At 42.6% G+C, this 25647-nt stretch overlaps 1 protein-coding gene across 1 annotated transcript in view; it reads right to left on the bottom strand.

Moving 5' to 3' along the window:
- SERTM2 (serine rich and transmembrane domain containing 2) overlaps positions 1-766 on the bottom strand; it is a 74507-nt gene extending 73741 nt beyond the window's left edge. Inside the window, exon 1 of the mRNA XM_068249598.1 lies at positions 453-766. The gene's annotated coding sequence lies outside the window, so the exon portion shown is untranslated. The remainder of the gene's footprint in view (positions 1-452) is intronic.
- Between the last annotated feature and the right edge of the window lie 24881 nt (positions 767-25647).

Raw genomic sequence — 25647 nt, forward strand, 5'->3', positions numbered from 1 at the left:
TCTCTCATCTCAGACACGCTGTGCCTGCACATCTCGCCTCCCTAGCCTACACAGAGTTGCAACAGATTTTTTAGCTGCCTTTCAGATGATACCTGCAGCCCCCAGTATATCTAGTATGGTGCAAAGTGCAATTAGGACCTAACCTATGGCATCTTTAAATGGTCTCACTATAGTCATCTGAGTAAGTTCTCTTTGGTAGCTGCGACCTATTGCCTATCATCGCTGTTCCTTGCAGCGTCCCATTTTAGAAAACATTAAATAGACGTGGTATGTTGTTTTCTTCCTCAATTTGTGATCCGAAAGCTTATTCAAGTGAATGAACGCCAGTTTCAAAGTAATCACCATAATAATGTATGACATTAACATTTACGTAGTACAAAACACACCTAACAGCAGTGAATTAACAAAAAGAGAGAAATTGAGCATTTCACAACAGATCAGTGTATATTTACCTGGATACATTGACCTGCAGAGGCTGTAGAATGTGACAGCATCCTCCCAGTTGTGCAGTCATTATGTCCAATGTCATGACTCAAGCGAACTTTTCCTTGGAAAAAGCACAGAGATGTTTTGGACAGAAAAAAAATATGATGTCCTGTTTTCTTGTAGAAGCCACCTCCCTATGATGCCCGGCTTCCTCCTTGTTTGCTAAGTGTTTGTAGCTTTCCAGAGGTGCTTGCTTCCAGCGCACTGGAGACAAGTATTGCCTGAGACTCTTGTTTGCACAACTGAATGCTGAAGAGGAGAGTGCTTTGAATAAGTTGACTTGCTCTGTGCTCCTAGGAAAGAAATCTGCTAGCAATAGCTCCACCTCATTAGGAGAATGGGATGCTGAGGAGCATTGAGAGAACACAGAGGAGGAGGAGGAGGCAGTGGTGGAGGAGGAGAGGAGAAATATAGATGATCCTGCAAATAAGACATGATAGTAAAATGATTTGCCTTATGTGTTTTCTAGCCATTTTTTTCTTTCTTTTTCAGCAATATCTTTGCAGAGACACTTCAGCAGAATTTAAGACTATCCCTGAAACTAGAGAAACCAAGTACAGCTTCCTAGACAAAGAAGGTCAATGCAATTTTTTTACTAAATTAATGGATGTCAAAGCACAGCAGTTTTGGAATTGCTCTGTAGAGCCATGGTGATATATTTTGATTTGTGACATATATATGGAGTGGGTGTTTATGGCACACACAGGAAATAAACAGATAACCACTTTTGCGGTGACTAAAATATATTGAAGACTGGGCCCTAGTGAGTGGATAATATTTCTAGAAAGAATAGTGCAAGTACATATCAAACTCAAGACATGCAATGCATTTGAAACCTAAATAGTGAAAATAAATACAACAAAAACTAGAGCAGCAATATAAACAGGTACATACAAGCAAATATACAGTACTCAATCCAGAAGCAGAACAAAGTCAAGGAAGCCAGGACAAACCAGCATCAGATAGCTAACATAATGCACACACACAGCAGGCAGAGGAAGGTCACTGACATGCAAAGGATCAATAGCTAAACAGGTCAGGAACAGCCAGCTGCAAATAATACACTGACCAGATTTTAGCAGCACTCACGGAAGGATATTCTTGTGGTTGCGGAGTAGAAGTCCAAATCTTAAGAAAGACATTGACAGGTTGTTTTATTGTGTTTGCTCAATGGCAGCCTATTAAGTGTACCAGAGTTTAAATATATGAACTGTTGACTTTTTTTCTATCTCTCCCCTGCCAGAAAAACTTTTATGGCTGTAATTTGCTTATTAGTGAGGATTACTATATTCCCCACAAGGTACTGACCACACAGAAGCTGCCACTTGCATGCCTGAAAATTTACTTTCAGACTGCAAAATAAAAAACTAAAACAGCCTGGTTATTAAGATGTTTTGCACTGTACATGCACCTTTATCTCACCATGTCACGTCCCCTCGGGTACATTTTAAACCTTATTGGGGAAAAAATATGTTACAATGAACGCATTCACATATGGGCACAAATAAGCTGCAAGATTGATTTTGTCATTGCTTGGCAACTATATGACACAATACGTACACATGAAGTATACTGAAGTATACAGTATGGTTTCCCAGAGGAACCAATGAGAATCCTGGTTGTCCTAAGTAACTTCTCTACTTTTGCTTTATTTCTCTATATGCCCAGTCTTGATAAATCAGCTCTGTGTATGGAGCTTGCAAATGACTGCACAGAATGCTTTATTAACCCCTTTTCCATCAAAGAAGGCAGATCCTTTTGGTCTCCACTTCTGGATCAGCTCATTTGGGCACTAGGATTTACAGGTATCTGATAGATGCCAATGTAATGTATTGGAAAAACAGCAAGGCATCTTCTACATGGGATTCTGCATTGAGCACTTTTACCGGCAGCTCAGCATCCCAACTGAAGGCCACCAAGTGCCTTCTGGATGCAATTTAATGCAGCCAAGTAAAAGTGTTGGCAAGCTTACACATGACAGCATTGTTTTAAGCTTTCACACGAAGGTGAGCAGCAAAGGCAGGGATGAAAGTGCTCAAACTGCATCATGTCATTTCTGTATGCATTGGCAATCATGCTCACCTATACTGGGGGTGGCTATTTATACTGAGTGGACTCCTTGGCTACCTATACCGGGGGTGGCTACCTAAACTAGGGGGACATCTTGGCTACCGATACTAGGGGTGACTACCTATACTGGGGAGACACCTTGGCTACCGATACTGGGGGTGATTACCTATACTGGGGGGACAACTTGGATAATGATACTAGGGGTGACTACATATACTGGGGTGACACCTTGGCTACCGATACTGGGGGTGATTACCTATACTGGGGGGACAACTTGGATAATGATACTAGAGGTGACTACATATACTGGGGTGACACCTTGGCTACCGATACTGGGGGTGATTACCTATACTGGGGGGACAACTTGGATAATGATACTAGGGGTGACTACATATACTGGGGAGACACCTTGGCTACCAATACTGGGTGTGATTACCTATACTGGGGGGACAACTTGGATAATGATACTAGGGGTGACTACATATACTAGGGTGACACCTTGGCTACCGATACTGGGGGTGATTACCTATACTGGGGGGACAACTTGGATAATGATACTAGGGGTGACTACATATACTGGGGAGACACCTTGGCTACTGATACTGGGGGTGATTACCTATACTGGGAGGACAACTTGGATAATGATACTAGGGGTGACTACATATACTGGGGGGACACCTTGGTTACTGATACCGGGGGTAACTACCTATACCTGGGGGGGCACCTTGGCTACCAATACTGGGGGTGACTACCTATACTGGGGGGCACCTTGGCTACATACATGGGGGGTGGCTACCTATATTATGGGGGTGCACCTTGGCTATCTACTTATTCTGGAGAGTTACCTATTTTTTTTACTACCTATTATTATAGGAGAAGGGTGTGACTGGGGAAAGGGCCACAAATGATGTGCTGCTTGTGGCCACAAAAACCTTAGTAGCACCCCTGCACCATCTACAAATGGAATTACAATTTGTTAAAAAACAAAAAAAAACAAAGGAAGTGGTTAAGATATACCACAGTTTTATATTATGTTTAAAATTAGTTTTGTCTCAGCTCATTGATACAGTCTGTTCCTTGTCTCAGAGAACTAAATATATATATATTGAGCTTTTTTCATCTATCCCCTGCTCTCAGAAGCCAAGTTCTCCACCAGGAATGTGTTTTATGGTCATATTTCCTTATCAGTGCGGGAGGTTATAATCCATCTGGGTCCTGACTTATAGAGAAACTTTCAGTTGCATAGCTGAATATTAACTCTTTCAGGCGGAGAAAGAATAAAAGGAACATGGCATAGGTATTTGTATGCTGGGCACTGTACATACACATTTCTATTTCATCATGTCACATGTCATCTAAGGTTCCCTTTAAATTCATAGAAAAGAAAAAAGAAAGGGCTGTTCCCAAACAGTGGTCACCTGGCAGTAGCGCCTGCACCCACTAACTTAAAAAGGAACTCCAGTGAAAATAATGTAGTAAAAAAAGTGCTTCATTTTTTACCATAATTATGTATAAATGATTTAGTCAGTGTTTGCTCATTGTAAAATCTTTCCTCTCCCCAATTTACATTCTGACATTTATTACATGGTGACATTTTTACTGTGGGCAGGTTATGTAGCTGCTCCTAGCTGTTTTGGCTGTTAGAGACAGCTGTAAACAGCTAATTCCTGTCTGTGAGCATTGTTACATTGTGTCAGTTTGCCCAGAGTACCGCGGTCCCAGAGCTTCTTGTGGGAGGGGTTTCAGCACAAAATCAGTCATACAGCGCCCCCGATGGTCTGTTTGTGAAAATTATTATATTTCTCATGTAAAAGGGGGTATCAGCTACTGATTGGGATAAAGTTCAATTCTAGGTTGGAGTTTCTCTTTAAGATTGTTTCTTTCAGCCATCCAAAATGGAATCAAAAGCAGATATTTTTCCATAGCCTAACTAGATATTCAAAGTAGATGCAGCCTAGGGCAAAAATTTCACCAGAACATTTGTCACTCGAAATTCAAAATTAGATGTGCTTCTTATCAATGTTACCCAATCACTGCAGCTAAAAAAGGTTAACGGGGGATAGATGAAAAAAAAAATCTCCCTAGTAATTTAATCCTACAGATCATTGCAATTCATTGTACATGCTTGACATATAGCCTGCCATTTGCAGGTTGCTGCTCAGACTGAGTCATATTGTCTGTGACCATCACAAAACAAAGGATAAAAGTGCAGATTTCCTAATTATAGGTAAGATTGTTGATATTTACACAAGAATAGCGACACACAACATAAAGCATAATAAAACTCAACAATAAACTGCAGTTCTGTATCAAAGCAGTAGCTTAGTGGCAGTCAAACAATAAGCTTTGCTCCCATGGTGCGTCTGAATGTCTGCAAGTCTTTTTCTATTATTGTGTCTCTCCTCTTCCTCTGTAGCCTGTAGCAGGTGCAGCGTAAGTGGATCAATCATGTCTGCGGCAGCAGCGATACAGATGAGAAAGCTGGGCTTTCTAAATGCAGTCCCAAGCTGATGATAATATATTGTGAATTGTCCCTCAATTACCTGTTTATCTCTCTTCTCAGATCTTTGTGCATCCCACCTGCAATCCCTAAGCCCAGAGACATAATTTCCTGCCGTGCATGTATGAATACGGATAATTGGGGAATTCAGTCTTAGTTTCATGCTGTCTGTTGACGTTGGCAATTTATTTATCATTTCTCAGCCATCTGTTTCCTAATACTTCATTATAGCTTTAACTGTTTTGGTGACAAAACTGACTTGGTGTAGCACAATGCATTGTAATATCCACCTACTCTAGCCTGTAATGAGAGACATATTACCTTAGCCTGTGCAGTGATGCAGGTGTTTGGCTAGTAACAGTCAGACTCCCTCTGAATACCAAATGAAGTATAGCGGGCTAGTGGGCTTGTAAGGAAATTAAAACATTCCCCTGGAATCAGCCCATAAAATAGAAGACTTTATAGTATGGAATGGAGTAGGGTAACGCTTCATCATTGCTCTTTTGTTTTTCACTATTTCCCTCTTCTTAATGAAACACTGCCACTGAAACCACAGCCCTTTATCACAACCTCTCTCTCTCGGAGTTTCATAAATTAAAGGACTCCCGAGTGTGATGATTTGCTCAGCTGCCTGTGCAGGCAGGCAGCTTTTTGACCATTGTGTAGGTTTGCATGCTGCAGGACTCTGGAAAGAAGAGCTTCTGTCAGTTTTGCAGCTTGTGCTTGCAGAGGAATCTGCATACGTTGTCATGCAAATTGCCTGGCCACATTCATTGAAGGCGTGTACTATAAGCACTATGTCTTTCCCACAATGCTTCGCTGGTCATAAGGAGTCTTCCTGTGAAACACTCTGGAGAGTGTCAGCCATGCTCTTGGTTTGAAGATCAGCTTAGAGTAATTCCTGGGAACTGTGCTAGGCAGATTCCCTAGTGCAGTTAGCATTGTTTATCTGTTTGTTTGTTCTGCTGCTGTTGTCCTGTCCCAGCGGTGGTCGCCAGGAAATGGTTCTGATCTCTGTTCTTGGAGTATAGCTGGTGCAGCGGTTGCTACCAGCTATCTCTTCTGTTCTGTCTCCTGGGATCGCGCTAGCCACTTTTCGCTAGCGCTGTGGATCCTTCTGTTCTGTCTCCTGGGATCGCGCTAGCCACTTTTCGCTAGCGCTGTGGATCCTTCTGTTCTGTCTCCTGGGATCGCGCTAGCCACTTTTCGCTAGCGCTGTGGATCCTTCTGTTCTGTCTCCTGGTATCGCGCTAGCCACTTTTCGCTAGTGCTGTGGATCCTTCTGTTCTGCTACTCTGTACCTGGATCACACTCGCTTCTCGCTAGTGCTGTGGATCCTATCTCTCGCTTAGCCCTGTTTTCATGTGTCTGTCTTGTCTGCTACGTACGCTTGCTGGAGGCTCGGTGAGGTAACCGTTAAGCAAGCGTTCGCGTCCTCTGTTTCATGTTTGTCTGTCGATGGTTAGTTAGGCGTGCTTGTCTCTATTGTGCTTATCACGTGGAGACCGCGCATAACCGCGTGCACTGTTGCGAATGAGTGCGGTGTTCGCGGTTAGTTAGCGTTTGTTATTTTCCGTATCTCCTCATTGTATGATTTGCTGTGCCTTTGCTACTCTCGTGCTCCGCCTTGCTGTAGCCTTGTGTCACGTCTGGCGATCGCACCTCTCGCGATCGCGTTCCTGCTTCGTATCTGCTGTGGTGTGTGCACAGTCGCGGGTTGGCGACTAGTTTTATGCACACACACACAATCTGTCCCTGTGCTCACTCTCAATCGCTTCTCTTGCGATTACGGTTCTTCCCTTCGTACAATTCCTGTCTGGTGTGTGTGGTAGGGCAGAGGAGCTGTTCCTCTGCACTCCACAGCTCCACCTGCCGACAGGAATTTCCCTCTGCAGGTGCATTGCACCCACTGCTGGGTTCCTGCAAATTTATACACTTGTGGAGGAAATCCGCCGTGTCAGCGCACGTCTGGTGCGCTGACCACGGAGACGATTCCACAATCGTTACACCGAGGTGAAAATGTAAATCTCTCTTTACTTACGTTAGGCTTCTTCCAGCCTCTAGAAGTCTTTTAGGTCCCTCGCTTCGGTGCTCCCCAGTGTTCCACTGGCCACCCTTAAGGCTTGCCAACCCATCGACAGGTCAGTGTAGTCTGCTCAGGCGCAGTACACACCCGATGATGTGGACCATTCGTGCGCAAGTGCTCATGAGTGCCCGAGCATGTGCAGAAGCAGCAACAAGCCTTACTGCCGGCCAGCGGACCCCAGGGAGCACCAAAACTGTGGAGAGGGACCCAGACTTCTATGGGCTGGAAGAAGCCCCTGGTAAGTAAAGATAGATTTAAATGTTAACCTTGTGTGTCCTTTAAGAACCAGACTAACCCCAGCCATTGGCACTTTACCCTCATTGACCTGAAAAAGCGGAAAAGCCCCGTGAAACATGTTGTCCTGAGTCCTTTTGGGGTTTTTTTGCAAATAAATTGAAACATCTGGTGTGTGTTTTCAGGAGGAGGTAAGTAAGCATTACCTCTCCTTTTATACTGTTTTTAATTGTTTTATACCTTTTTGGGCACTCCCATCCAGTAGTTTATATTTTATAACACCTCTGTTAGTAGGTCATTATTTATACGGTAGTTTTTGTTGTTTTACTACAAATATCAAAAATATTAAATGCAACTATTCAAATCCCGAAGTTCCAGGGAACCATTCCTGAGCAGAAGCTGATTTTCCTCCATAGGCATGAGCTGGTGGCTGCATCCTTTGCAACCCGACTAGCGAGTTCAATTTATTTATTTATATATATTACTTGGTGTATCGACATAAAACACTACTGGCTCGTGGTCTTGTCTTTTTTGGGGGTTTATATTTGGTTTAGGGTAGTCATTGAAGATCATCTGGCTCCTCTCTCAAGTTGATATATTAAGGTTCTCCATGGCTGGAGAACAAATGAGAACTTAAAGGGAACCTGAAGTGAGTAAAATTATTTAAAGTAAACACATGACGTAGCGGCAAATGAATATTACATACTTACCTCACCGTCCGTTCCTCTCAGAAGCTCACCATTTTCTTCTTACAGTGATCCCTTCCAGTTCTGAGAATATTTTGTCAGAACTTAAATATACCAGTTGCTGTCAGTTATATATCAGCAGCTGTCAGTTACAACTGAATGTGGAAGGTAATGTCCATGTTTCCCTATGGCTCAAGTGGGTGATATTACAGTTTAATAGTGTGCTGACCAGGAAGCTGCTATGGGGTAATGGCCATTTTTGAAATGGAGGACACAGAAATCCATTGATCACCGTGTACAAATGGGACGCAGGAGAGGAGAAAGAGATTGAGTAGTAGACTACACAGGAGGTATGTATGACCTGTGTATGGTTATTTTTACTTTTTATTTTCAGTTATTTTCAGTTCAGGTTCTCTTTAAAGAACTCCAGTAAAAATAATGTAATAAAAAATGTGCTTCATTTTTACAATAATTATGTATAAATGATTTAGTCAGTGTTTGCTCATTGTAAAATATTTTAAATCCCTGATTTATATTCTGACATTTATCACATGGTGGCATTTTTACTGCTGGCAAGTGATGTAGCTCCTGCTTGCTGTTTTGGCAGTTGGAAACAACTGTAAACAGCTATTTCCCACAATGCAACAGGGTTCACAGACAGGAAACTGCCAAGAGTACATACTCATAATTTCTTTGTGGGAGGGGTTTCACCACAATATCAGCCGTACAGCGCCCCCTGGTGGTCTGTTTGTGAAAAGGAATAGAATTCTCATGTAAAAAGGGGGTATCAGCGGCTGATTGGGATAAAGTTCAATTATTTTTTGTAGTTTCTATTTAAAGTATACCTGACCCAAGTGACAGCTACCTAAGGTAAGCACAGAGGTTTAATTATGTTGGTTCCACATACATCTGTGTGCATTGTCCATTCCTCTCCAGTCTCCGTAATAACTCCTCAAAAAAATTGACTTTTGGCTAGTGTAAAATTTTCTGAGAGGAAAGGGCAGGCGATGTGGTGAAAAAGGGGAAGTGGGAGGGTGATAGAAAGGAACACCGTAGCAAGCCTGCCTTTTCCTGTCATATTTTTCATTTAGGGGGTTACAGAGACCAGGGAGAACAAGGAGGGAAACAGACAATGCACATAGGTATATGGATCCAGCATGAACATACCTCTGTGCTTAACTTAAGCTAAATTACTTACAGTACGTATATTGAATGTTGTCCGAAAGGCATTGGGACATGAGTTCTGCAGGTTAGCAATACATACTGTTGCTATAGAGGAATACTGATTAAGTGTCATGAAATGGAGCAGGCGAGGAGAGGGAAGAACATTGCCCTCGACAGATCAATGACCGAGGTTTTAAAAGGGCACTGAGGTTATTGTGCGCAAGCTAGATCCCCCACTGGTGTTTGAAGTTTTAGGTAGATTTACCTAAGGTCAAGTATACTTTAAATAAGCCATCAACCCAAGCTTTGGTGTATTAGAAATGTATTTTGCTATTTGGGGGCAAAAACTTGCTTGGATCATAAAAAACCATAGTGAGGATTAATGAAAAGTTACATTCACATTCACATTATTGTAATCCCATCCATGCATGTATATGCAGTGGTAATGGATGCAATATAACCTGGATATACTGAAAAAAAGCAATTGTTCAACCATTATTTCTTTAACCTTTTATCAGAGAGTTGATAACTTTTTTTTTAACTAATCACAGACAGGTTTTTGGGAGCACATACGTTTTTATCTGTTCTGTTCGCCACTGTTCTTCGTTGATCAAGAATCTTAGTAAATAAGGCCTTTCTATCTGTCCTGATTGAATTAGCAGTCGGAGAGCATTTTTTGGCACATCCTAGTAGACTGCAATGACAATTCTCCATTTGACTTGGTAACATTAGGTGTATTGTAAAATATGGGATGGTGTTTCTTTCTCACACTCACAGCATTCACTTCACTTTTAAAGAGGCACTACAGCGAAAAACTGTAAAATTTAAAATATGTGCAAACATATACAAATAAAAAGTACCCTTTTTCCAGAGTAAAATGGGCCATAAATTACTTTTCTCCCATGTTTCTGTCACTTACAGTAGGTAGTAGAAATCTGACAGAAGTGACATAAGGTTTTGGACTAGTCCATCTCTTTATAGGGGATTTTCAGGGATATATTTATTTTCGAAAGCACTTAGTGAATGGCAGTTGCTCTGTCCAACTGCCAAAAAACTGTGTCGGGAGCAGGGAATCTGGCCAGCATCATTGTTTAAATCCTCTTTTGGGAATATCTTTATAAAGAATAAAAGCCTTGCGGAGAATCCCCTATGAAGAGATGGACTAGTCCAAAACCTGTCACTTCTGTCAGATTTCTACTGCCTACTGTAAGTGACAGCAACATAGGAGAAAAGTAATTTATAGCTCATTTTAGTCATTACTACTCGCTGTAGTGCCCCTTTAACTTGTTTTAGAAGCCATGCAATTAATTGCACTAAGCCAGTGCTGGGATTTCCTCTTATATTAGCTTGGAACTGTTAGAAAATTAAGAAAACATCTAAGGGCATCTAAGGGCTGAGACGCACTGCAGAGAGCTCTTTGATTTTTCAGCTCTGCATTTGTGATTTTTTTTAAATGCTTTATCAAGTTCCATTAAAATTGCGGTAAAATTGAGGCAAAATTGCAGAGATTGCGATTTTAAAAAAAATAATCATGATCGCTGTGATTTTGACCCAGTTTTACTGTGGTTTGTAAGTCAGTGGGGGGGGGGGGGGGGCTAGAAAAAAAAGCACAAATGCAGCGCTGACGGATCAAAAAGCTGCAGTGTGCATCAGCCCTTAATGTTTGTGTGAAAGATGCAGTGCAGTGAGAGTTGTCTTTCCAGCTGTTCAGTTTCTAAGTCACATTTAGCACTGGCTAATGGCTATGGGATGTTTAGCAATCATGGGGGCTCCATAACAAGATTGGGTAGGCTCAGAGCTATACTTAACTTTTCCACCTTAGAAATATATCTCGCCTCCTGCAGTGCATCTCCCTCTAGCAGAATAAATCAGCAATAGTGCCCTTCCTTGTGTTCACATGCATACAATATACAGTGCATGCAGCGCCTGGACCTATAGTAGTATAACTAGAGCTCTCCAAAATATGCACTGATACATAACCTGCATGAAAGCTATCTATGCCCGCAGCGTAGATCCAAAATATACTGTTAGAAATACTAATACCTTTCCTTCAGGTTCTTGTCACTTGTCACCTCTCCTTCTGGTTCTTGTCACTTGTCACATCTCCTTCAGGTTCTTGTTCTTCCCTGGTTCTTGCAATTCAACACAAATTGTCTGCTAAGGGCTTTTTTTTTTGTCTGGGTGATTTAGTATTAAATACATGATTCATATGAAGATCATGGATCAAGTCATTTGTCCATAGTTAAAATGCTTAAAATGTATTCACAATAAACAACAATATAGACAAAACATCAAAAAATCAGCACATAATAACACACAGCCCCTGTTAGCTCACTCCAATCTTTTTCTTCTTGTGTTTCTTTAACAAAGAATTTATCCAATGACAGTTGCTTTTGCCTGCTTTTGAGGATTTCATGGAAATGTGACACTCCAGATTAAGTACAATCCTGCATCATCAAAGAGAGAACTATTGGCTCAGTTTGTGATAGCGTGAATAGTATACATGCTGTGTTTGTATATCAAGATGTTGCTTGCTGATCAAGTAAAAATTGAATAGATATTTTTGCTTGTTTAGCAAAGCACTTGCAAACCAAGATGCTTGCAATCCAAGATTTTACTGTATTGCTTACCAGTAACCATAATTATTTTTCAATTAAAATTAGTAGATTTGAATGAATATGTTTGCATTTCCCAAATACAGTCAAATTAATTTCAGAAATATATACACATTTAATAGCTCTCCTCCACATTTTCAACACAGTTATTTAAAATGGGTGGAGGCACCCAATGTATAAAAGATAGGCTAATAAGCTGTTGATCTTGTAAAGTGCTGCGGAATATGTTGGCACTATATAAATAAAAAATAATAATAATAATTATAATAATCTTGAAAAAATAACTTTTATTTGAGGTCATGAAATTTACAACACGTTTCACAGGTGCTTTCCAGCTTCCTCAGATCAGTTTAAAACAGGTGCCTGAACTGTTATGGCTGTGTATCATGCATGAGTGCCTCTGTGTAAAGGATTTGCAACCCACCTTTGTGAGTATATACATCCTCAGCATTTTGCTTTTCTGAATCTTACACGATTCTGAACCATTCATGTTTCTGGACTCCTTTTGTCTTTTAGATGAGCCTGGAATTGTTACAGTCACAGGAACCATTGACATAAGCTATGAACATTGTTAGTAGAGTACTTAGACATGTCACATCAAACTCAAAGTGACAGGTGCCCCGCCCCTTTTTCACACCCTTTCCCCGCCCCTTTTTCACACCCTTTCCCCGCCTCTTTGTCACACTCTTGCCCCAGCCCACACAGTGAAACACCGCCCCACCATATATTAAGCATGACTGACAGGCAAACCACAAGCAGGCAAATGCCTTCTACAGGCGCGGAGCTAGGGGGGGTCGGGGTAGGACAAGTGCCCCGGGGCGCCTGGTCCCCAAGGGCGCCCTCCGCCTGGCTGAGCTGCGGGGTTTTTTTTTATTTGTTTTTTTTTTTTGGCGGGTGAGGGGAGCAGCGCAGAGAAGAGGGAGAGCTGTGCGGACGGTGGGGAAGGGGGGCCATATCCCCCCTCCTTCCCTCACCTTAGGTGCTCTCTCCCTCCCTCGCTGTCCCCTCCAATGTCCGGGTGGCTCTTGGCTGGCAGCGGCGGGCGGAACTCACCTCCGTCTCGCTCCAGCGCCGGGCGGAAGTTCGGGTGTGCAGCCGCTGCTCTGGTCTGGACCAGACCAGAGTAGTGGCAGATCCATCCGGCGCTGCGACGAGACGGAGGTAAGTTCCGCCCGCCGCTGCCAGCCACCCGGACATTGGAGGGGACAGCGAGGAAGGGAGAGCAGCTCTTCTCTGCGCTGCTCCCCTCCTGCTGGGGAGGGGGACACCTGACCTGGCTACCTACTCTGGGCACATATACCCCTGCCTACATATACTGGACTTATACCCCTGGCTACCTACTCTGGGCACATATACCCCTGGCTACCTACTCTGGGCACATATACCCCTGGCTACCTACTCTGGGCACATATACCCCTGGCTACCTACTCTGGGCACATATACCCCTGGCTACCTACTCTGGGCACATATACCCCTGGCTACCTACTCTGGGCATATATACCCCTGGCTACCTACTCTGGGCACATATACCCCTGGCTACCTACTCTGGGCACATATACCCCTGCCTACATATACTGGGCACATATACCCCTGGCTACCTACTCTGGGCACATATACCCCTGGCTACCTACTCTGGGCACATATACCCCTGGCTACCTACTCTTGGCACATATACCCCTGCCTACATATACTGGGCATATACCCCTGGCTACCTACTCTGGGCACATATACCCCTGGCTGCCTACTCTGGGCACATATACCCCTGGCTACCTACTCTGGGCGCATATACCCCTGGCTACCTACTCTGGGCACATATACCCCTGGCTACCTACTCTGGGCACATATACCCCTGGCTACCTACTCTGGGCACATATACCCCTGGCTACCTACTCTGGTCATATATACCCCTGGCTACCTACTCTGGGCACATATACCCCTGGCTACCTACTCTGGGCACATATACCCCTGGCTACCTACTCTGGGCACATATACCCCTGCCTACATATACTGGGCACATATACCCCTAACTACATATACTGGGTACATATACCCCTGGCTACATATACTGGGCATATATCCCTGGCTACATATACTGGGCATATATACCCCTGGCTACATATACTGGGCACATATACCTCTGGCTACATATACTGGGGACACATACCCCTGCCTACATATACTGGGCACATATACCCCTGGCTACCTGTTCTGTGGACATCTCTACCCCTGGCTACCTGTTCTGGGGACATCTATACTGCTGGCCACCTATTCTGGGGACACCTATAGACCTGGGGCTACCTATTTTTGGGGAAGCACTGCTGTCAGATTGAGTGTATTTTGGGGAACTGCTGCCAGGTGAGAGGTGTCTACCATATTAAGGGGGCATTCTGCCTATTTATGTGAAATGCTGTCTATTTATGTGCCTCATGACTGCTGAATTTGTCTTGTTGGGGGCCTCATGGTTACTGAATTTGTCTTGTTGGGGGCCTCATGATTTGTTGGGGGCCTCAAGATCGCTGAATTTGTCTTGTTAGGGACCTCATGATTGCTGAATTTGTCTTGTTAGGGGCCTCATGATTGCTGAATTTGTCTTGTTGGGGGCCTCAGGATTGCTAAATTTGTTTTGTTGGGGGCCTCATGATTGCTGAGTTGGTCATGTTGAGGGCCTCATGTTTACTCATGATTGCGGAATTTGTCTTGATGGGGGGGCTCATGATTGCTGAATTTGTCTTGGAACATGCTGGAAGGTACATACTGAGGGAGGGTGGGTGAGCGTGAGCCTGCTAACCTCCATGTACATTTGAAGGGGCGTGACCAAATGTGGAGCACCCATAACCACGCCCACATTTGGTCACGACCCTTCACCTTAGGGGGCGCATTAATAGTCTTTGTCCCCGGGCGCTGAAAACCCTAGCTACGACTCTGGCCTTCTACCAAAGAAATTTTGAGAAAGCATTAAAAGGTTTATGTGTTTATTGAATATAAGACTTAATAGTAATTGTGGTCATAGCATACAATTGTAAAATATAATTTTCAACACTTTTTCACACCCTTTCCCCACCCCTTTTTCACACTCTTGCCCCGCCCCTCTTTCACACTCTTGCCCCAGCCCCCTTGTTCACACTCTTGTCCCGCCCCAATGACTAATGCCCCCTTTACAGAGATCTCCACCTCCATGTTACCCCAAAGCGTGTTATTTGACATTATTTGATCTGTAGTTTTATTATGTTCGTATTAACACCTTAGCACCCCACCTTGGATAGTTTTCATGAGACATGAACTGTTAATTAATAAAATAAGACACGGTAAAAGGTTTATGTGTTTATTGAATATAAGGCTTAATAGTAATTGTGGTCATAGCATACGATTGTAAAATATAATTTTCAACATTTTTTTATACACACCACTCAAAATATTCTTTATATACATTGAACAAAATATAATTTTATTTCCGTACATGTTTTATAAATGCGTTGTTCAAATTTAAAAGATAACTTCTAGTATTCGTTATACACAATAAGCAAAATATGCAAAGCAACATTTTATCCCAGTACATATATCGCTCAAAGTATCTAATTTCTGTACTTGAGCAGGTCTGCCAGGATGGTCTAAGGTTCTAATCCACGGGTGGCGTTTTCGTTGAATACGGTTACGTATCTGACACGGGTTCGACTCCAGCCCCCGGGCATTCCTTTTAATTTAAGTCCGTTCATCAAAAGAATTAGAGCGTTAGCCATTGGCCTCAATTCACTAAGATCATGCTGGAGATAATAAGGCAAGAGAAAACTTACCTCCACCAGTGAGAGAGTTATCTTAACTCTTCATTCCTTAAGTTACCTCCTCTGTAGTTAATTTACCTCCTCTGTAGTTAATTTACCTCCTCTGTAGTTAATTTACCTCCTCTGTAGTTATTTTCACATGCAGTTAATTAACAGGCTGTCTTTAACTCTGGAGTTATTTTAAGGATTGAAGAGTTAACTTAAAGACAGAAGAGTTAACTTTAGGCTTGCCTGAGGTAAAATGTTTCCTGAATACTACATGCCTTATCACCATGGTAACAACTCTAGAAGAGTTATTAAAGACAGGAGATAATCTTAGTGAATTGAGGCCATTGTGTTTGCAGCATTGGAAGTACTCTTTTTTTAGGTAACAAAATCCCCTGTGCTAGTCCTGGTGATGGAATAAGCATCCTGCGACTGACAGGTGTATGAGGCGTTGCGGGTGATTCGCCGTGCAGCTGTTTTTTGAGGCTGTCGAGCATGTCTCTTGTCCTTGTGTTACCAACCACGGTAGAGGGGACATTTAATTCAGCCATAGCATCCATAAATATTTTCCAACCAGGAGGTGTTTTACTTGCGGCCATAGCATGACTCTGGGTCGCACTGCGGACTAGATCCACCATGTTTGATCCAGGTACAGTTTGGCCTTTGTAAACAAATTCACCCCTCGCATTCCACATGGCCAAATCATCTGATTGTAACAGTTTGTTTAACAATAGCTCGGCATTTTTCTTAAAGCGGTCATTAACAAGATTAAGAATTTCAACAATATCTTTGTCTCTGTTATCATAAATATTTGTCATTTGCTTCTGATCAGATGTGGGCGGCATTATCAATGTTAAAGAAGCTGCTTCTTTACCATCCTGTCTGGCAAATACCAAGTACCTCTGTAGCACAGCTGTGTATCTCTTAATTTTTTCATCATCAGGTATGTCATTCCTGCGCAAAATTTCACTAATTTCTGCATCTAAACGTTGCGTAACAGACTGGCGAATGTCGGTGGTGTTTGGAGAAGGTCTCTTTGTTTTATCTAGCTCTTGTTTGGACACCAAGAACATTTTCTCAGCATGGTCCATCACTAACCACCAACGCTGTTAGCAATCAGCCCTGTTATTAAGGGAATTGCAAAGCCGAGGAGCGGTCCTATAAACCCACCAGACTGGTTCACAAGACGTTTCTTGGTTTTAATGGGGAATGTTTTATCGCTCAACTTCTTTATAGCGCGGCGCCACTTTTTAAGTATATTTTTTTGACGCTCTTTCAGGGGTATCTTTCCTTTTAAAATGTTGAGCGCGATTTCACCAATAGCTGAAATCAAATCGTTACTGGCATTACGTAAAATTGATTTTCGGACCGCTGGTTTTGCTTTCACCAGAACTTTTAAAATGGTCCAGTTTCTGCGTAATCTGTTAGACATCTTACAGCTGTGTATGCCCGGCCAAGAATGACAAGGATGATGGAAAAATTACTTTTTAGAGCTCTGCTTTTTGTACAAATATACAGCCGGTAGGTCCGGAGGGAACAGACCAGATCTTAAGCGGAGTTCCTCCGGAGTATCCGACCGTAAATCTACCAATAAGTAGCCGTAAGGCGGGTGTGTGGCATCTTCAAAAGCCTCTAAAAAGAAACGTATTTTACCAGGGTACATTTGTCTAGCAAGCGTGGTGATTTGTAATTTATCACGCAGGTTTTTAAAAAGAACCATATATTTAGTGTTCAGATTTATGGTCCTGCTTTTTTTACCCTGGCAAAAAACATTTTGGACAAGATACATTATGCTCAGGTTTCTGTGGTGAACATACTTGGTAAATGCCTGCTGTATTTCAAGGTTTTCACAAGCCGCTTCCATGAGATCATCAACAACTGCCAAATTTACCTTGTCAGGTGGGAACAGCTCCTCATCTGTAAAAGTAGGCGGTAACCCTTCAACAAATTTGATGTGTAAAAACAAACGAGAGAGGTCATCATACAGTTTTTGCCAACATGCATAAAACCAAACAACATTTTCAGGTTTGTGCGACATAAGTGTGTCGGAGTGTAATAAGAGCTGTTTTACAAAATAACTCTTTCCAGATTTGGAGGGGCTGGCCAAAATGCATGAGAAAGGGTGTTGAATCCGTGGGTCCATAACTATGTGTTTCAGTAGCCAAAAGGCAGTGTGGTATAGTCATTTACCAGTTGTCTTTTTGTGTAAACGCACTTCTGTGTTTTGCGTAGAGACCTTGTCTCTATGCGCCAAAGCTTCTTATTTCTGACAATACCAGGCTGTTCTATGCCTATTCTTTTCTGCGTCTTAGAGTCTGAATTGCCCGGGTAATCCAACACAAGATCTTTCAAGCTGTCAAAATTAATAACCTGTGCGTTAGCCACATTGAGCGTTATACCCTTAACTTTCAAGACCGTTTTCCCTGTATTTAATTTGTAGCCGTAGGTCTTGGGGCCCGCAGAGACAAACTCTGTAATGTATGTATCATCATCCACTTCGCTAGTCAATTCCCCAAGAAAATCACCCAACGGAGGGTTCCACTCACCCTCTTTACTTACAAAAATGACAGAATCTGTGTCGTGGTAAAGAACACGTTCTTGCAATCTGTCCAGTAATTGATACAGTTCCAATCTGGCATAAGCTGTGGTAAAACAGGCTATAAAGATGTTAGTGTTTTTGTTGGCGGTATAGCGGTCTTTGGTATATTTCCAATTGGCCACAGCTGTCTCATCAGTGATAAAATTTACCTCAGACAGCTCATGGCACGGTAAAAATGCCAGCTTGAAAAGTTCCTCAGGATCTGAAACGATGCTGGTGCGCGGCAGGTTTGACCTTTGACCGAATTTACCCCACAAAGAATTCAGGAAAAGTTTGGATATCTGTCTTTTAGCGGGGTTCACCGCTATTTCATCAGCTCGTAGGCAAACACCCTCTTTTTCATAAAACGAGTCAATGTATTGCTTTTTGTCAGCATCGTTTTTACACCAGCTGGGATAACCAGAAGCCTCTTGCTTATCCCTGAGGTGTAGTTTTATGTATGGGGCAAACAGCTCATCTGTGGTGTTTGGGAAGTGCCAGATCTCATAAACAGTTGCAATCCTATAACCCTTCTCTACAGCTAAAATGAGCTCTACAGTGCACCACGTACCTGTCAGGGAACGTTGTTCGTCTGTGTGGTTGCAGATGTCTGGTTGGGAATTCAAAGCACAAGTGTAGCAAAGTGGGGAACATGAGTTTTTTGTTGAGTTTTACAGGTAGAACTGGAAAAAATAAGTCTCTAGGTGGGTACACCTTCACCTTAGCAATGCCAAAGTATTTTTTGATATAACCAAAGTTGTCAAAAATAATTTCTGGATGCCCCACAGGGTATTTTTTAGTCTTGTTGACAAAAGGGTAGAGACTGGTGAAGTCATAATAATGAATATTTTCACCATCCTGAATTTTGTGATAAAGTTTGATGGCGTTTGTTCTCCCACCATAAAGAGCATCACGGGGGTCCAGAGGAGCTGGGAACTCCATTTTAAGGAGAAAATCTTTGACCCTGTCATCTTTTTCAACCATTTCATTCCACTCATGCTCCCACATTATACGAAGTGTAAAACCACATTTCAAGAGGTAACTTTTCTTCACCAAGAATGCATTGTATAGCTGTCCGTATGTAGACTTAGTAACTTCGTTACTATCACCCTCATTATAGCACACAGGGCAACCATGATAAAAACAGCCCTGAAATTCAAAAGCGGTGTGTGTACCATCAACAAAAGCGTAACCATCCAAAAAGTACTGCCCTACCTGCTTTTCACCACCTCTTAGAGCGTGTTTTATAGAGATGCCCTCTGAATGTTGAACATACATAAGCCATTGTATAGCCGGTGTGGAATAACGTTTCTGTGTTTTATGATAGTTATCAGCAGGCAGAATGGCTATTGTGTCGGTTGGTAGAAATTTAAATCTGTACATAGCCATGCAGACAGAGGCCAACGTGATGAGTTGAAAGGGGTCAATGCATTTAGTCACTATAACGTGCTCCTTCTTACGTTGGCAATATTGTCTCACTTCTTTTCTAGTCATTTGCATAACCCGCTCTCTGTAACACTCACAAGCTTTTCTCAAAATCTCCACATCCTGTTTGCAATAAGTTTTTAACTGGTCCTGAAAATTAAACGTATCATGCTTGTGCTCTTCATACCAGGCCAAGACTTCTTTTTTCTCACCAGCCATCATGTATTCCACACCATAAAACTCTATGTCGGGCATGGGGCCTACATAGCTCTGGTTTGTTTCTGTGTTAAAAAAATGTGGAAAATGGCCTTTAGACCCTGAAAAGCCCAACAACTTTTGCAAAACTGTACACAACCGTGATTAAACTTGTGGGTATAGACTGAACAACATCTCTCACAAAAGTAAGTAGTACCAATAAAGGCTTTCACGTTCTTAATACCATAATAATGGTTTTCATGGTGTAAAACAAACACAGTCTTCTCTTTAGGGGTTTGGTCAGTATGATAATACTGCCACTTTCCTGTCAATTAGGTCGGATTTCACCACAATCCTGCAGGATGGCGTTGTAGTTGTTGTTGTGCCCAAGGATATTACAGCTGGTTCGGCATTAGTTGTTACAACCCTAAAAGGGTCTGGAACTAAAATGAAAAAAAAAAATAATAATTAATAAAATAAATATAAATAGGTCATTATACGCAAACCATAAGGCTATTTACTGTGAGATATACATATTTAAAACACATTTAGCTATTTTAAAAAATCGTAGCACGCGCTTACTGTTTATTTCTCTCTCTGGCGCATGATTGGCAGATTCATGAAAACTCTCAAGCACACTCTCTTCATCGAACACTATAGTAGAAAGAAAACAAACATTTTTTTTTTGATAATTGTAGGTGGCTATTCGAAATTAAAAACAACACTGTACTACCAAAAAGAGCATTCATATGTAAACTTACACATCTGCGAATCTGGGATGTCATCATAATAACCGTTCCATGAGCTGTCAGGAAAGTATTGCGCCATCTATAAATATAAAAATGGACACTCAGCCCTACAGTGTTAAACAAATGACAGAAAAGTACATTTTTTATGACTTTGAATGCATGCAGGAGACCGGCACACACATACCCAATTACATTTATGCAACAATGTTATACGGTCCAACATCCTGGGAATTCAGTGGTAAAAACTGCACACGCGATTTTGTACTGTTTTTCACCAGCGGTAAATTTACCGGCTATACCTTCATAGCGCATAATGCCGGTAGGTATGATACCTATTTTGTTGTTCAGGAACTGATCAGAGAAAAGCTGGAAATGCGTATTGTGAATCAAGGGGGACGTCTGCTGTGTGTGACCCTGGTGGGTTTAAAAATGAGATTCATAGATTCTTTAAATTTCATATCTATGAAACTCAGTAAAATGCCCGCCGCCATGGGCTTTTCAGGGTCTAAAGGCCATTTTCCACATTTTTTTAACACAGAAACAAACCAGAGCTATGTAGGCCCCATGCCCGACATAGAGTTTTATGGTGTGGAATACATGATGGCTGGTGAGAAAAAAGAAGTCTTGGCCTGGTATGAAGAGCACAAGCATGATACGTTTAATTTTCAGGACCAGTTAAAAACTTATTGCAAACAGGATGTGGAGATTTTGAGAAAAGCTTGTGAGTGTTACAGAGAGCGGGTTATGCAAATGACTAGAAAAGAAGTGAGACAATATTGCCAACGTAAGAAGGAGCACGTTATAGTGACTAAATGCATTGACCCCTTTCAACTCATCACGTTGGCCTCTGTCTGCATGGCTATGTACAGATTTAAATTTCTACCAACCGACACAATAGCCATTCTGCCTGCTGATAACTATCATAAAACACAGAAACGTTATTCCACACCGGCTATACAATGGCTTATGTATGTTCAACATTCAGAGGGCATCTCTATAAAACACGCTCTAAGAGGTGGTGAAAAGCAGGTAGGGCAGTACTTTTTGGATGGTTACGCTTTTGTTGATGGTACACACACCGCTTTTGAATTTCAGGGCTGTTTTTATCATGGTTGCCCTGTGTGCTATAATGAGGGTGATAGTAACGAAGTTACTAAGTCTACATACGGACAGCTGTACAATGCATTCTTGGTGAAGAAAAGTTACCTCTTGAAATGTGGTTTTACACTTCGTATAATGTGGGAGCATGAGTGGAATGAAATGGTTGAAAAAGATGACAGGGTCAAAGATTTTCTCCTTAAAATGGAGTTCCCAGCTCCTCTGGACCCCCGTGATGCTCTTTATGGTGGGAGAACAAACGCCATCAAACTTTATCACAAAATTCAGGATGGTGAAAATATTCATTATTATGACTTCACCAGTCTCTACCCTTTTGTCAACAAGACTAAAAAATACCCTGTGGGGCATCCAGAAATTATTTTTGACAACTTTGGTTATATCAAAAAATACTTTGGCATTGCTAAGGTGAAGGTGTACCCACCTAGAGATTTATTTTTTCCAGTTCTACCTGTAAAACTCAACAAAAAACTCATGTTCCCCACTTTGCTACACTTGTGCTTTGAATTCCCAACCAGACATCTGCAACCACACAGACGAACAACGTTCCCTGACAGGTACGTGGTGCACTGTAGAGCTCATTTTAGCTGTAGAGAAGGGTTATAGGATTGCAACTGTTTATGAGATCTGGCACTTCCCAAACACCACAGATGAGCTGTTTGCCCCATACATAAAACTACACCTCAGGGATAAGCAAGAGGCTTCTGGTTATCCCAGCTGGTGTAAAAACGATGCTGACAAAAAGCAATACATTGACTCGTTTTATGAAAAAGAGGGTGTTTGCCTACGAGCTGATGAAATAGCGGTGAACCCCGCTAAAAGACAGATATCCAAACTTTTCCTGAATTCTTTGTGGGGTAAATTCGGTCAAAGGTCAAACCTGCCGCGCACCAGCATCGTTTCAGATCCTGATGAACTTTTCAAGCTGGCATTTTTACCGTGCCATGAGCTGTCTGAGGTAAATTTTATCACTGATGAGACAGCTGTGGCCAATTGGAAATATACCAAAGACCGCTATACCGCCAACAAAAACACTAACATCTTTATAGCCTGTTTTACCACAGCTTATGCCAGATTGGAACTGTATCAATTACTGGACAGACTGCAAGAACGTGTTCTTTACCACGACACAAATTCTGTCATTTTTGTAAGTAAAGAGGGTGAGTGGAACCCTCCGTTGGGTGATTTTCTTGGGGAATTGACTAGCGAAGTGGATGATGATACATACATTACAGAGTTTGTCTCTGCGGGCCCCAAGACCTACGGCTACAAATTAAATACAGGGAAAACGGTCTTGAAAGTTAAGGGTATAACGCTCAATGTGGCTAACGCACAGGTTATTAATTTTGACAGCTTGAAAGATCTTGTGTTGGATTACCCGGGCAATTCAGACTCTAAGACGCAGAAAAGAATAGGCATAGAACAGCCTGGTATTGTCAGAAATAAGAAGCTTTGGCGCATAGAGACAAGGCCTCTACGCAAAACACAGAAGTGCGTTTACACAAAAAGACAACTGGTAAATGACTATACCACACTGCCTTTTGGCTACTGAAACACATAGTTATGGACCCACGGATTCAACACCCTTTCTCATGCATTTTGGCCGGCCCCTCCAATTCTGGAAAGAGTTATTTTGTAAAACAGCTCTTATTACACTCCGACACACTTATGTCGCACAAACCTGAAAATGTTGTTTGGTTTTATGCATGTTGGCAAAAACTGTATGATGACCTCTCTCGTTTGTTTTTACACATCAAATTTGTTGAAGGGTTACCGCCTACTTTTACAGATGAGGAGCTGTTCCCACCTGACAAGGTAAATTTGGCAGTTGTTGATGATCTCATGGAAGCGGCTTGTGAAAACCTTGAAATACAGCAGGCATTTACCAAGTATGTTCACCACAGAAACCTGAGCATAATGTATCTTGTCCAAAATGTTTTTTGCCAGGGTAAAAAAAGCAGGACCATAAATCTGAATACTAAATATATGGTTCTTTTTAAAAACCCGCGTGATAAATTACAAATCACCACGCTTGCTAGACAAATGTACCCTGGTAAAATACGTTTCTTTTTAGAGGCTTTTGAAGATGCCACACACCCGCCTTACGGCTACTTATTGGTAGATTTACGGTCGGATACTCCGGAGGAACTCCGCTTAAGATCTGGTCTGTTCCCTCCGGACCTACCGGCTGTATATTTGTACAAAAAGCAGAGCTCTAAAAAGTAATTTTTCCATCATCCTTGTCATTCTTGGCCGGGCATACACAGCTGTAAGATGTCTAACAGATTACGCAGAAACTGGACCATTTTAAAAGTTCTGGTGAAAGCAAAACCAGCGGTCCGAAAATCAATTTTACGTAATGCCAGTAACGATTTGATTTCAGCTATTGGTGAAATCGCGCTCAACATTTTAAAAGGAAAGATACCCCTGAAAGAGCGTCAAAAAAATATACTTAAAAAGTGGCGCCGCGCTATAAAGAAGTTGAGCGATAAAACATTCCCCATTAAAACCAAGAAACGTCTTGTGAACCAGTCTGGTGGGTTTATAGGACCGCTCCTCGGCTTTGCAATTCCCTTAACCACTTGCCGACCGCACACTCATAACGTGCGTCGGCAAAGTGGCAGCTGCAGGACCAGCGACGCAGTACTGCGTCGCCAGCTGCAGCCTAATTAATCAGGAAGCAGCCGCTCGTACGAGCGGCTGCTTCCTGTCAAATCACGGCGGGGGGCTCCGTGAATAGCCTGCGGGCCGCCGATGGCGGCTCGCAGGCTAGATGTAAACACAAGCGGAAATAATCCGCTTTGTTTACATTTGTACGGCGCTGCTGCGCAGCAGCGCCGTAAGGCAGATCGGCGATCCCCGGCCAATCAGCGGCCGGGGATCGCCGCCATGTGACAGGAGACAGCCTGTCACTGGCTGCACAGGACGGATAGCGTCCTGTGCAGCCCAGCTTACCAAAGGGGGCCAGGTAGGAGAGGGAGGGGGAGCATTTCGCCGCGGAGGGGGGCTTTGAGGTGCCCCCCCCGCCAGCCACTCGCAGGCAGCAGAGATCAGACCCCCCCAGCACATCATCCCCATAGGGGGGAAAAAAGGGGGGCAATCTGATCTCCCTGCCTGCACCCTGATCTGTGCTGGGGGCTGCAGAGCCCACCCAGCACAGATCAATCAAACTAGCGCTGGTCCTTAAGGGGGGGTAAAGGGTGGGTCCTCAAGTGGTTAATAACAGGGCTGATTGCTAACAGCGTTGGTGGTTAGTGATGGACCATGCTGAGAAAATGTTCTTGGTGTCCAAACAAGAGCTAGATAAAATAAAGAGACCTTCTCCAAACACCACCGACATTCGCCAGTCTGTTACGCAACGTTTAGATGCAGAAATTAGTGAAATTTTGCGCAGGAATGACATACCTGATGATGAAAAAATTAAGAGATACACAGCTGTGCTACAGAGGTACTTGGTATTTGCCAGACAGGATGGTAAAGAAGCAGCTTCTTTAACATTGATAATGCCGCCCACATCTGATCAGAAGCAAATGACAAATATTTATGATAACAGAGACAAAGATATTTGTACCTGGATCAAACATGGTGGAGTCATGCTATGGCCGCAAGTAAAACACCTCCTGGTTGGAAAATATTTATGGATGCTATGGCTGAATTAAATGTCCCCTCTACCGTGGTTGGTAACACAAGGACAAGAGACATGCTCGACAGCCTCAAAAAACAGCTGCATGGCGAATCACCCGCAACGCCTCATACACCTGTCAGTCGCAGGATGCTTATTCCATCACCAGGACTAACACAGGGGATTTTGTTACCTAAAAAAAGAGTACTTCCAATGCTGCAAACACAATGGCTAACGCTCTAATTCTTTTGATGAACGGACTTAAATTAAAAGGAATGCCCGGGGGGGCTGGAGTCGAACCCGTGTCAGATACGTAACCGTATTCAACGAAAACGCCACCCGTGGATTAGAACCTTA

This window comes from Hyperolius riggenbachi, chromosome 8 (assembly GCF_040937935.1).
Source record: "Hyperolius riggenbachi isolate aHypRig1 chromosome 8, aHypRig1.pri, whole genome shotgun sequence".
Lineage (NCBI taxonomy): Eukaryota > Metazoa > Chordata > Amphibia > Anura > Hyperoliidae > Hyperolius > Hyperolius riggenbachi.